General features: G+C 40.4%; 1 pseudogene; it reads left to right on the forward strand.

Annotated features, from left to right (window-relative positions):
• Window positions 1–184: 184 nt before the first annotated feature.
• LOC136753806 (E3 ubiquitin-protein ligase TRIM35-like) lies at window positions 185–7,254 on the forward strand (annotated as a pseudogene).
• The last annotated feature ends 2,987 nt before the right edge of the window (window positions 7,255–10,241 follow it).

Raw genomic sequence — 10,241 nt, forward strand, 5'->3', positions numbered from 1 at the left:
CCAAAAAGCCATAGATATTAATATTTGGAGATGATGACATTGTGTACAAAAGTTGGGGCTCTGGAATTGGAACCAGAAGGTCATGGATTTAAACTTGGGTGAGAAACTGTTGTTGTTCCCCTTTGCAAAGTAATCTGTGCAAATTGTTCCAAAAAACAAAAACAATACATAATATTTAAATACAATGGAGCCCCCAGACACAATTGTTTGTAAAGCAAAATAGGACTTTTGAATTGATACCAAATAAGTAGTGAATTTTCAGTTTCTAATGTTTTTTATGGAACTGATTAATGATTTTATGAAACCTACAGGGTTATTTATTGTACTGTTATTACTTTTGAAGAGATCACACAAATTGATGTGTGAAGGCAATTCAGCAAAGAGAATGCACTTTTCAGGGTGGAATAATTTATTGAAATAATTGAGGAACTAAAACCCTAGTTTGATTGTAACTGTTATTTTAAAGAAAACTGTGATATAAATACAAAGCCATTTACAGCAGGGAGGGGAGGGCGGTGTTATGGTGGCCTTGTCCACATGGCTAGGTCATCGTTCCCTCATGAGTCCCCTCATGCAATTTGTATTTGTACACTGATATATTACACTGAATAAAAATCACATTCACCTTACATGTACACATATTTCAACTGTTCAAATATGTTTGCTATACTTTGATCTCTGGATTGATTCAGTGTATTAATATATGACCTAGCTGTTTAAGCAATTATTTACACTGACCAAACATAAGAGTGAACCGTTTGCAGTAATCTTTTTCCTTCGTGCTTGATATTTTGGTTTACAGCCATACAATAGTTCACAGCCCAATTCCCGGTTCTGTTTCTCATGAGTATTCATAATTTACTAATGGTTTTCCATTCTAGGCCCAGGCCAAGGAGACAGAGAGGCAGATAAAGCAGGAGTTTGAGATGAAGAAGAGGCCAGGATAGCTGCACTGAGGGAGGAAGAGGAACAAAAGAGTCAAATGATGAAGGAGAAGATTGAGAACTTCACAAAACAGATAGCAACCCTTTCAGACTCAATCAGAGCCCTAGAACAGGCGATGGGAAAGGATGACATATCATTCCTGCAGGTCAGGGCTGTTTACTCTCTGACAATAGTGAATGTTCATAGATCACAAATCACAGAAAGCATCCTTGTTCTGCTCAGCATTTATTGTAGGGCTTTGCCCTTGTCCATTCACGACCCGATTACTGCTATTGTCATGTCACTGGCAAAGCTTTCTGATCTTAAACTTCTACTTTTTGAAACTTGTTTCCAGAATGCAGTCTGACACTGATTTTTGTTCACATTTATATACTTTATATATGGAAATAATTGTTTTTTTTTCAGAACTACAAGAAGACAAAGAGCAGGTAAGTAAACATCAGTAGCGTAGATTAGAAGGCATTCATTTAGGGGATCATCACTCATTCATTTAAGAAAAGGAAACCTACATATCTTACCTACAAATATGTAATACAATGATATGTTAATTGAGAAACAAGATGCATTGCATCCCCTTATTTAATTTATTATGCTGATTTCAGTAATATGTTATAAAATCTTTTTTCTTTAAGTCTTAAGTTTAGACCTTCACCATATATTGTCATTGCTAGATATCTAAGGTTATATGGATTAAGTAACTTATTTATAATAAAGTTAAAATCCAATGTATTTTCTTTAAATCTGCTACATTTTTCAAACATTACAAACACAGTTAACTGTTTTAATTCACCAGAGAAGGAAAACATAACATCTTGAAAAAGGCAATTGCAAATCAATTCAATATAATGCTTTCTATGAGGCATCACCTCCATATTTGCCAGTTAATATGTTTTAAAGGGTTTACATGTGACAGCATGGTTGATAGTCAAAGCATACCAATCCTATCTTCCTCTTGTGTATTGTGTATTGAGTCCTGAATATTATTGCAGAGCCCAGTGCCCACTGCAGGATCCAGAGGGGGTTTCAGGAGCGCTGATAGATGTTGCCAAGCACCTGGGCTCTCTGAAGTACAGAGTGTGGGAGAAGATGCTGGGGATTGTTCAATACTGTGAGTACTGGTGTAGGGGTGGAGAGTTTGGAGCAGAGTTTACATATCACCCACCCACAACACCACGCCTGAGTTTGCTCAGTCCGGACTATATTGCTGCTGTAATAGCTATACACATACATTTTGTCAGTGTGGGTCATTTTTCAATCACCATTACTTACAGTTATTAGTGTTTTTTTTGTGGTAGCTCCCCCATGTGCTCCATTGCTGTATGCTGCTCCACATGCAGACATAACACTCCCCTGCTGGAGGACAGACATGCTTCCTGCCTGAGCTGCCTGGGACCTGACCATGGCCATCAAGCTCTGGAGGATCCTTTCTTCTGCTGAACAAGCTTCCAGCAGCAACCTCAGCTCCAATTATTGGCAAGGTCCATGGGTGCCTGACACCAAAGCCTTGGAGGAGTGGGAGATGGCGAAGGGAGACTGAATTGCTTGCCCTCCGGTGGCGTCACCGGTGAGATTTCCTGGCCATCATACAACAAGCTATAGATCAGCTACAGATTCCCTGGCCCATGGACACTGTTCCCCTATATTCTATTTATGAAATAAGGTGGCCCACACAGTCTGGCTGTAATTGATCTGGTGTCTCAGTCTAGGGCTGGGCGATATGGCCAAAATACAATATTGCAGTATTTTTCACATTCTTGACGGTATGACGGTATTTTTAATGGCCATTTTATACTGTTCATAAAGCAAAACTAAAGGACACATTGAATTACACTTCCTGTTCTGTGTCAGTTGTCTTGAAACCAAATAATGTCCACACTATCAACAACTCACCTTTCTTCGGGACAGATTCACTGGGGTCACTTTGCTGTGAAGTTTCAGCCACACTCCTCTCCTCCATCTCGTCTTTGTTGATTATGCATTAATCACTTTTGTTTGTTTATGTCAACACGCAATACACATGGAATGTATTTTCAATATTTGGCTGAGGCGCATTCATTCCAGAACAAGGGTCGCGTTCGAGAAGCGCAGCTCTGCGCAGAGATTCAGAGATGTACGTGACTGCGTGACACCACTAAGACACAGCCACAGAAATCTGCACAGAATCGCATAGTGCAGCTCTGAGAAGCTGCTGCGGGAGGCGAGCTGTAGCTGTGAGACAAAAGATTATGCAGAAATAAAGAGGGACGTGTTAAGCTGAATGAAAACTACTACAGTCCCCTTGTTAGCAGAGGCGAATGTCTACTTTCATTATACAATGAAGCTGTGAACAGCATTGTCAAAACCATGAATATAGAGTTCTACACTCACCTAAAGGATTATTAGATACACCTGTTCAATTTCTCATTAATGCAATTATCTAACCAACCAATCACATGGCAGTTGCTTCAATGCATTTAGGGGTGTGGTCCTGGTCAAGACAATCTCCTGAACTCCAAACTGGATGTCTGAATGGGAAAGAAAGGTGATTTAAGCAATTTTGAGCGTGGCATGGTTGTTGGTGCCAGACGGGCCGGTCTGAGTATTTCACAATCTGCTCAGTTACTGGGATTTTCACGCACAACCATTTCTAGGGTTTACAAAAAATGGTGTGAAAAGGGAAAAACATCCAGTATGCGGCAGTCCTGTGGGCGAAAATGCCTTGTTGATGCTAGAGGTCAGAGGAGAATGGGCCGACTGATTCAAGCTGATAGAAGAGCAACTTTGACTGAAATAACCACTCGTTACAACCGAGGTATGCAGCAAGGCATTTGTGAAGCCACAACACGTACAACCTTGAGGCGGATGGGCTACAACAGCAGAAGACCCCACCGGGTACCACTCATCTCCACTACAGATAGGAAAAAGAGGCTACAATTTGCACAAGCTCACCAAAATTGGACAGTTGAAGACTGGAAAAATGTTGCCTGGTCTGATGAGTCTCGATTTCTGTTGAGACCTTCAGATGGTAGAGTCAGAATTTGGCGTAAACAGAATGAGAACATGGATCCATCATGCCTTGTTACCACTGTGCAGGCTGGTGGTGGTGGTGTAATGGTGTGGGGGATGTTTTCTTGGCACACTTTAGGCCCCTTAGTGCCAATTGGGCATCGTTTAAATGCCACGGCCTACCTGAGCATTGTTTCTGACCATGTCCATCCCTTTATGACCACCATGTACCCATCCTCTGATGGCTACTTCCAGCAGGATAATGCACCATGTCACAAAGGTCGAATCATTTCAAATTGGTTTCTTGAACATGACAATGAGTTCACTGTACTAAACTGGCCCCCACAGTCACCACATCTCAACCCAATAGAGCATCTTTGGGATGTGGTGGAACGGGAGCTTCGTGCCCTGGATGTGCATCCCACAAATCTCGATCAACTGCAAGATGCTATCCTATCAATATGGGCCAACATTTCTAAAGAATGCTTTCAGCACCTTGTTGAATCAATGCCACGTAGAATTAAGGCAGTTCTGAAGGCGAAAGGGGGTAAAACACAGTATTAGTATGGTGTTCCTAATAATCCTTTAGGTGAGTGTATATCGACACTTGACAATGCTTTATTAAATAATTACATCAATTATTTTTACAAAATTGAATGTAAATCTGTGATGCACAATAATTAAGTAGTTACTTAAATGATTGGCAATTCTATTTTTAAAAATAACTAAAATATAAAAATAATAAATCATCCAATTACATAGATTTCTGCAGGGTTTGTGAAGAAAGGTGGCGCAGATTTGCGCAGTTCTGCAGATCTGCAGGATCCAACCTTTACCATTGGTGGAGCTGTGCAGAACTCCACAGATCTGTGGAAATTTGCGTTACACAAACACTATCAGCGTTGTTTGATCAGATTCCTCTCATGTCAGACAGCGCAGTCTCAAGCAGCCAGCACAGCAAGTTGTGGGATATGCAAACACGATCCAGTTTATTGGTAGCTGAATTCTATGACTCAGTGACACAGTAAATAGTAAATTATTCAAAACTTTAAAATACCGATATTGAAGGTATAGTAAAATTTCAAACCGGTCCGTAATTGAATACCGGTATATTGTTTTTTACGGTATACCGCCCAGCCCTATCTCAGTCTCAGCACTGCTCCAGAAGTGCCCCACCCACAGAGTCTCAAACTGCCCCTTCTGGCAGAGCTTGAGGTATTTTATTCACCATATTTCCTGTTGCCCACAAAAGATGGTGGTTTCCACCCCATGTTGGATCTGAGTAGTGGTGAAAAAAAAAAAGGTTGTACATTGCAAAGTTTATGAAGTGCACAGTATTGTAGGTTTCGTGCATAACAATGCACAGTTCACTCTGGCGGATGCTAATAACAGGCATTAAACAAACAAGTAACATCACGTCTATGGCAAGCCATCCAGGTCAAACGGTACTGAATGCAGGTGAGCAATCATGAATTTAGTTGGTGGGGCCGGCCCCTCATTCAAACTGAAGCAATAACAGTGTACTGTACAGAAATACAGCAAAGATGGCAAGTCACACATGTGCTTTACGAGTTTTAATGAGGTCAGAAGGAGCACTCGCCTTACTGCAAATGAACTTGCCATTTCCTGCTGGTCAGTGAAGTTGCGTTCTTGTAGTGCAGATTTCAGCAGTTCTGTGCTATCAGAATGCGACCTGAGATGCTGCTATTTTGTGTACTGTACAAACGTGATCAAGATGAACAGTCAGTTTCATGTTAGAAAATAGTTTTGTTTTTTTTGTCATTTGAAGAAATTATTTAACTCCCAACGTTTAGGTCCCCATCAAGTAACAGATCTTGTGATTACCCAAAAGGGAAAAGAAAAAAATAGGGCTGTTAATAAGGCATGGTTCAAAAAGTTTTTTTTAGGGGAGAAACTGTGTGGACAAACTCTGGCTACAAGGACTTAAAACACTTGTAAGAGAAACCAGGAAAATATGAAAGTGCTTAAAGGGACATCCAGAACAATCCAGCAATCACATATTGAAGAGACCCTACATCTTGACAGCACTTAGTTTTTACCATCCAGGATGTATGAGCTCATTTACTGTACTTGCCTGTGTAAATTGTAAATATTTTGAATTGCTATGTTTTATGTAAATTGAATTTGTAATGATTGATGCGTTTACCAAACTGTATTTTTGCACTTTGTTTTGCACTTATGTTGTAATAATAATAATAATATAATAATAATAATAATATAATTTAAGGTATACTTATTTTTTGCTGTTCAAATGTTATTTCTGTTACAGTTCTGTTCTCCACCAGAGACAATGAGTTATATATGTTCATTTTATTTACTTTGATATTCTTTTTACTGTTGAATTACTGAATTACTGAATTACTGAATTAATTTTTATACAAGTTGGAGCTAATGTCTACTGCCTTTTCTCTTTTATTTTCAGCTCCTGTGATTCTGGACCCCAACACAGCACACCCCTGGCTCTTAGTGTCTGAGGATCTAACTGGTGTGAGAGACAATGCAGAGAGACAGCAGCTTCCTGACAACCCAGAGAGGTTTGATCGTGGCATATGTGTACTGGGTTCTGAAGGGTTCAGCTCAGGGAGACACTGCTGGGATGTTGAGGTAGGGGACAGAACACATTGGATATTGGGTGTGGCCAAAGAGTCAATTAAAAGAAAAGGAGAATTCACTGCGGACCCAAAAGGAGGATTGTGGACTTTTTGTCAGTGGGATGGGGATTATAGAACTGTGAGTTTATCGTAGACACAACTCACTATGAAGAGGAAACCTCAGAAGATCAGAGTGCAGCTGGACTATGACAGGGGGGAGGTGTCATTCTCTGACCCCAGTGACAACACACCTATCTACACCTTTAAAGACACATTCACTGAGAGGCTTTTTCCATTCTTTTGCCCTGGTGCCAGTAATCCTGTTTCTTTGCTAATCTTTCCAGTGAAAGTGTCTATCACAGTGGAATAGTACGGTGTATTGAGGGTAAGGATCAGGGCAGAGATTGTGAGAAGAACACTACTACATGAAGCTGTGTCTATGTAGGGTGATAAAATGTATGAAGAGAGAAAGTTTAAGGGTAAAGAGGTTTAGTTAAGCTCATTCCATCTTGGGTTAAAAGACAGACCAATCACAGAAGCCAACTGGAAAGAGAGATGAAGATGTTTTTTTTTTTTTTTTTTTCAACTATTAAATTAATACATTATTTAAAGAACTTGACATACCATACTTTATGCTAGAATACATAAATTTGATTCACGGTCAAACATGACATGTCTTTTTGAAAAAGGTAAAAGACAATGGGTTGTGTAAACCATAGCATTGATTTTTAAAACCATGGTTTGTGCACACTCTATTGCAACTCAGTTCAATATTTTTCCCGCATCGGGAAAATTCCTTCAGTGAGGACTTAATGTTTACAAACATGAGTGAAGCTTTATAGGAAAAATGACATAGAATCTTGTGGCCGTTCATCCAATCAGACGCTCCAAAAGATGCAAGCCCTGGAAAGTTTGTAGGCTGCCCTTCCCAAGGGAGGAGGTAATCATAGAAGCAGATGTCTGGTCCTGTTACAGCATACAAATTGTACAATGTTGTGGTTTTCTTAAAAATGAGGTAACATCTTTGGCTTTGAGAGGAGAAACAGGAAATCCACACACAGACAAATCCATGGGCGATACATTTGGACAATCTTAGCAGTTACACAATGAAAAGAAAAAAACAAAATTTGCTTGCACAAGCCATGTTGTTATTTTTTAATTCAATAAGCGTTTATATTTTTTAAAGTATAGTGGGATTTTAAGACAATGTGTCACATTAATACAGTAAGAAGAGTTAATTGGAGAGGCAGTTTGAAAACAACATTATAGTCTGATTGAACCCCTTTTTTAATACAAAATGCACACACTGCAATGTTAATTTGGCATCAATGGTTAGATATAACTTCAGTTACAAGGGGATTGTGTATTTGCAGCTAACACGCATACTCTGAAATGTATGCTACCAAGCCGTCCACTTATTTTCACAGTGAGATTATCACAGTGCAAACAGCAGAGCTATAGCTCTGTTGGGAGAACTGATGTAGCTCTCACTGTGAATGCAATTAAACTCACAGATGCCAGGTAAGATGCAAGAGTCGCTGTTGTACAGAGAGCCATGCAAACCCACTCAGCCCCAACCTTGGCTAATTGATTATCATCCTACCACCACTATGACAGTGTGTCTGAATGCTATTCGTGCATGATTCCTGTGCCTTCTTTTTTTATTATTTAATTGCTTAACATTACTGAGCCCTTGCTCAATTTTTTTTTGTAGTGAGCTAGAAAAACCATGGGTCGCTCAACCATGCAACCTGAATTGATAAAATCTAAATTACATGCTCACTGTAAACTAACGGGTGTGTGTAAACATAGAAAGTGGCAGTTCAAAGCTTAACAATAATAGTTTTTTTTAATAGTAATACAAAAAAATAGTTAGAACATGATGATAACATTGTGAGTTGTGTGTAACATTTTGTCCATTGAGAGTCTGGCTCCTCTGAGTTCTGTCTCAGGTTGTCTAGTTGGAAATGTAGCTGGGCAAACATAGATAGTTGTGTTTTGATATTGTTGAACTCCTAAATAAATTCAAATAAGTAAACTGTACACAATGAAAATAAATGCACACACAAACACACACACACACACATATATATATATATATATATATACACCGATCAGCCATTACATTATGACCACTGACAGGTGAAGTGAATAACACTGATAATCTCGTTATCATGGCACCTGTCAGTGGGTGGGATATATTAGGCAGCAAGTGAACATTTTGTCCTCAAAGTTGATGTGTTTGAAGCAGGAAAAATGGGTAAGCGTAAGGATCTGAGCGACTTTGACAAGGGCCAAATTGTGATGGCTAGACGACTGGGTCAGAGAATCTCCAAAACTGCAGCTCTTGTGGGGTGTTCCCGGTCTGCAGTGGTTAGTACCTATCAAAAGTGGTCCAAGGAAGGAAAAGCGGTGAAGGGCGACAGGGTCATGGGCGGCCAAGGCTCATTGACGCACGTGGGGAGCGAAGGCTGGCCTGTGTGGTCCGATCCAACAGACGAGCTACTGTAGCTCAAATTGCTGAAAAAGTTAATGCTGGTTCTGATAGAAAGGTGTCAGAACACACAGTGCATCGCAGTTTGTTGCTAATGGGGCTGCGTAACTGCAGACTAGTCAGGGTGCCCATGCTGACCCCTGTCCACTGCCGAAAGCGCCTACAATGGGCACGTGAGCATCAGAACTGGAGCAACACGGAGCAATGGAAGAAGGTGGTCTGGTCTGATGAATCACGAGTTCAAAGTTGACTTGGCCTGCAAATTCCCCAGATCTCAATGCAGTCGAGCATCTGTGGGATGTGCTGGATAAACAAGTCCGATCCATGGAGGCCCCACATCGCAACTTACAGGACTTAAAGGATTTGCTGGTAATGTCTTGGTGCCAGATACCACAGCACACCTTCAGAGGTCTGGTGGAGTCCATGCCTCGACGGGTCAGGGTTGTTTTTGCTGCAAAAGGGGGACCTACACAATATTAGGCAGGTGATCATAATGTTATGGCTGATTGGTGTATATGTATGTATATACACTCACCTAAAGGATATATATACAGTACTGTGCAAAAGTTTTAGGCAGGTGTGAAATGAAAATGCTGTAAAGTAAGAATGCTTTCAAAAATAGACATGTTAATAGTTTATATTTATCAATTAACTAAATGCAAATCAATATTTGGTGTGACCACCCTTTGCCTTCAAAACAGCATCAATTCATCTAGGTATACTTGTAGACAGTTTTTGAAGGAACTCAGCAGGTAGGTTGGCCCAAACATCTTCTGTGGATTTAGGCAACCTCAGTTGCTTCTCTCTCTTCATGTAATCCCAGACAGACTTGATGATGTTGAGATCAGGGCTCTTTGGGGGCCATACTATCACTTCCAGGACTGCTTGTTCTTCTTTACACTGAAGATAGTTCTTAATGACTTTCGCTGTATGTCTGGGGTTGTTGTCATGCTGCAGAATAAATTTGGGGCCAATCAGATGCCTCCCTGATGGTATTGCATGATGGATAAGTATCTGCCTGTACTTCTCAGCATTGAGAAGACCATTCATTCTGACCAAATCCCCAAATCCATTTGCAGAAATGCAGCCCCAGACTTGGAAGGAACCACCACCATGCTTCACTGTTGCCTGCAGACTGTTGCCTGTTGCCTCATTCGTGTACCGCTCTATAGCCCTTTGATGAACAAACCGCCTTCTGCTACAGC

Source organism: Amia ocellicauda, chromosome 7, assembly GCF_036373705.1.
Source record: "Amia ocellicauda isolate fAmiCal2 chromosome 7, fAmiCal2.hap1, whole genome shotgun sequence".
Taxonomy (NCBI): Eukaryota; Metazoa; Chordata; class Actinopteri; order Amiiformes; family Amiidae; genus Amia; species Amia ocellicauda.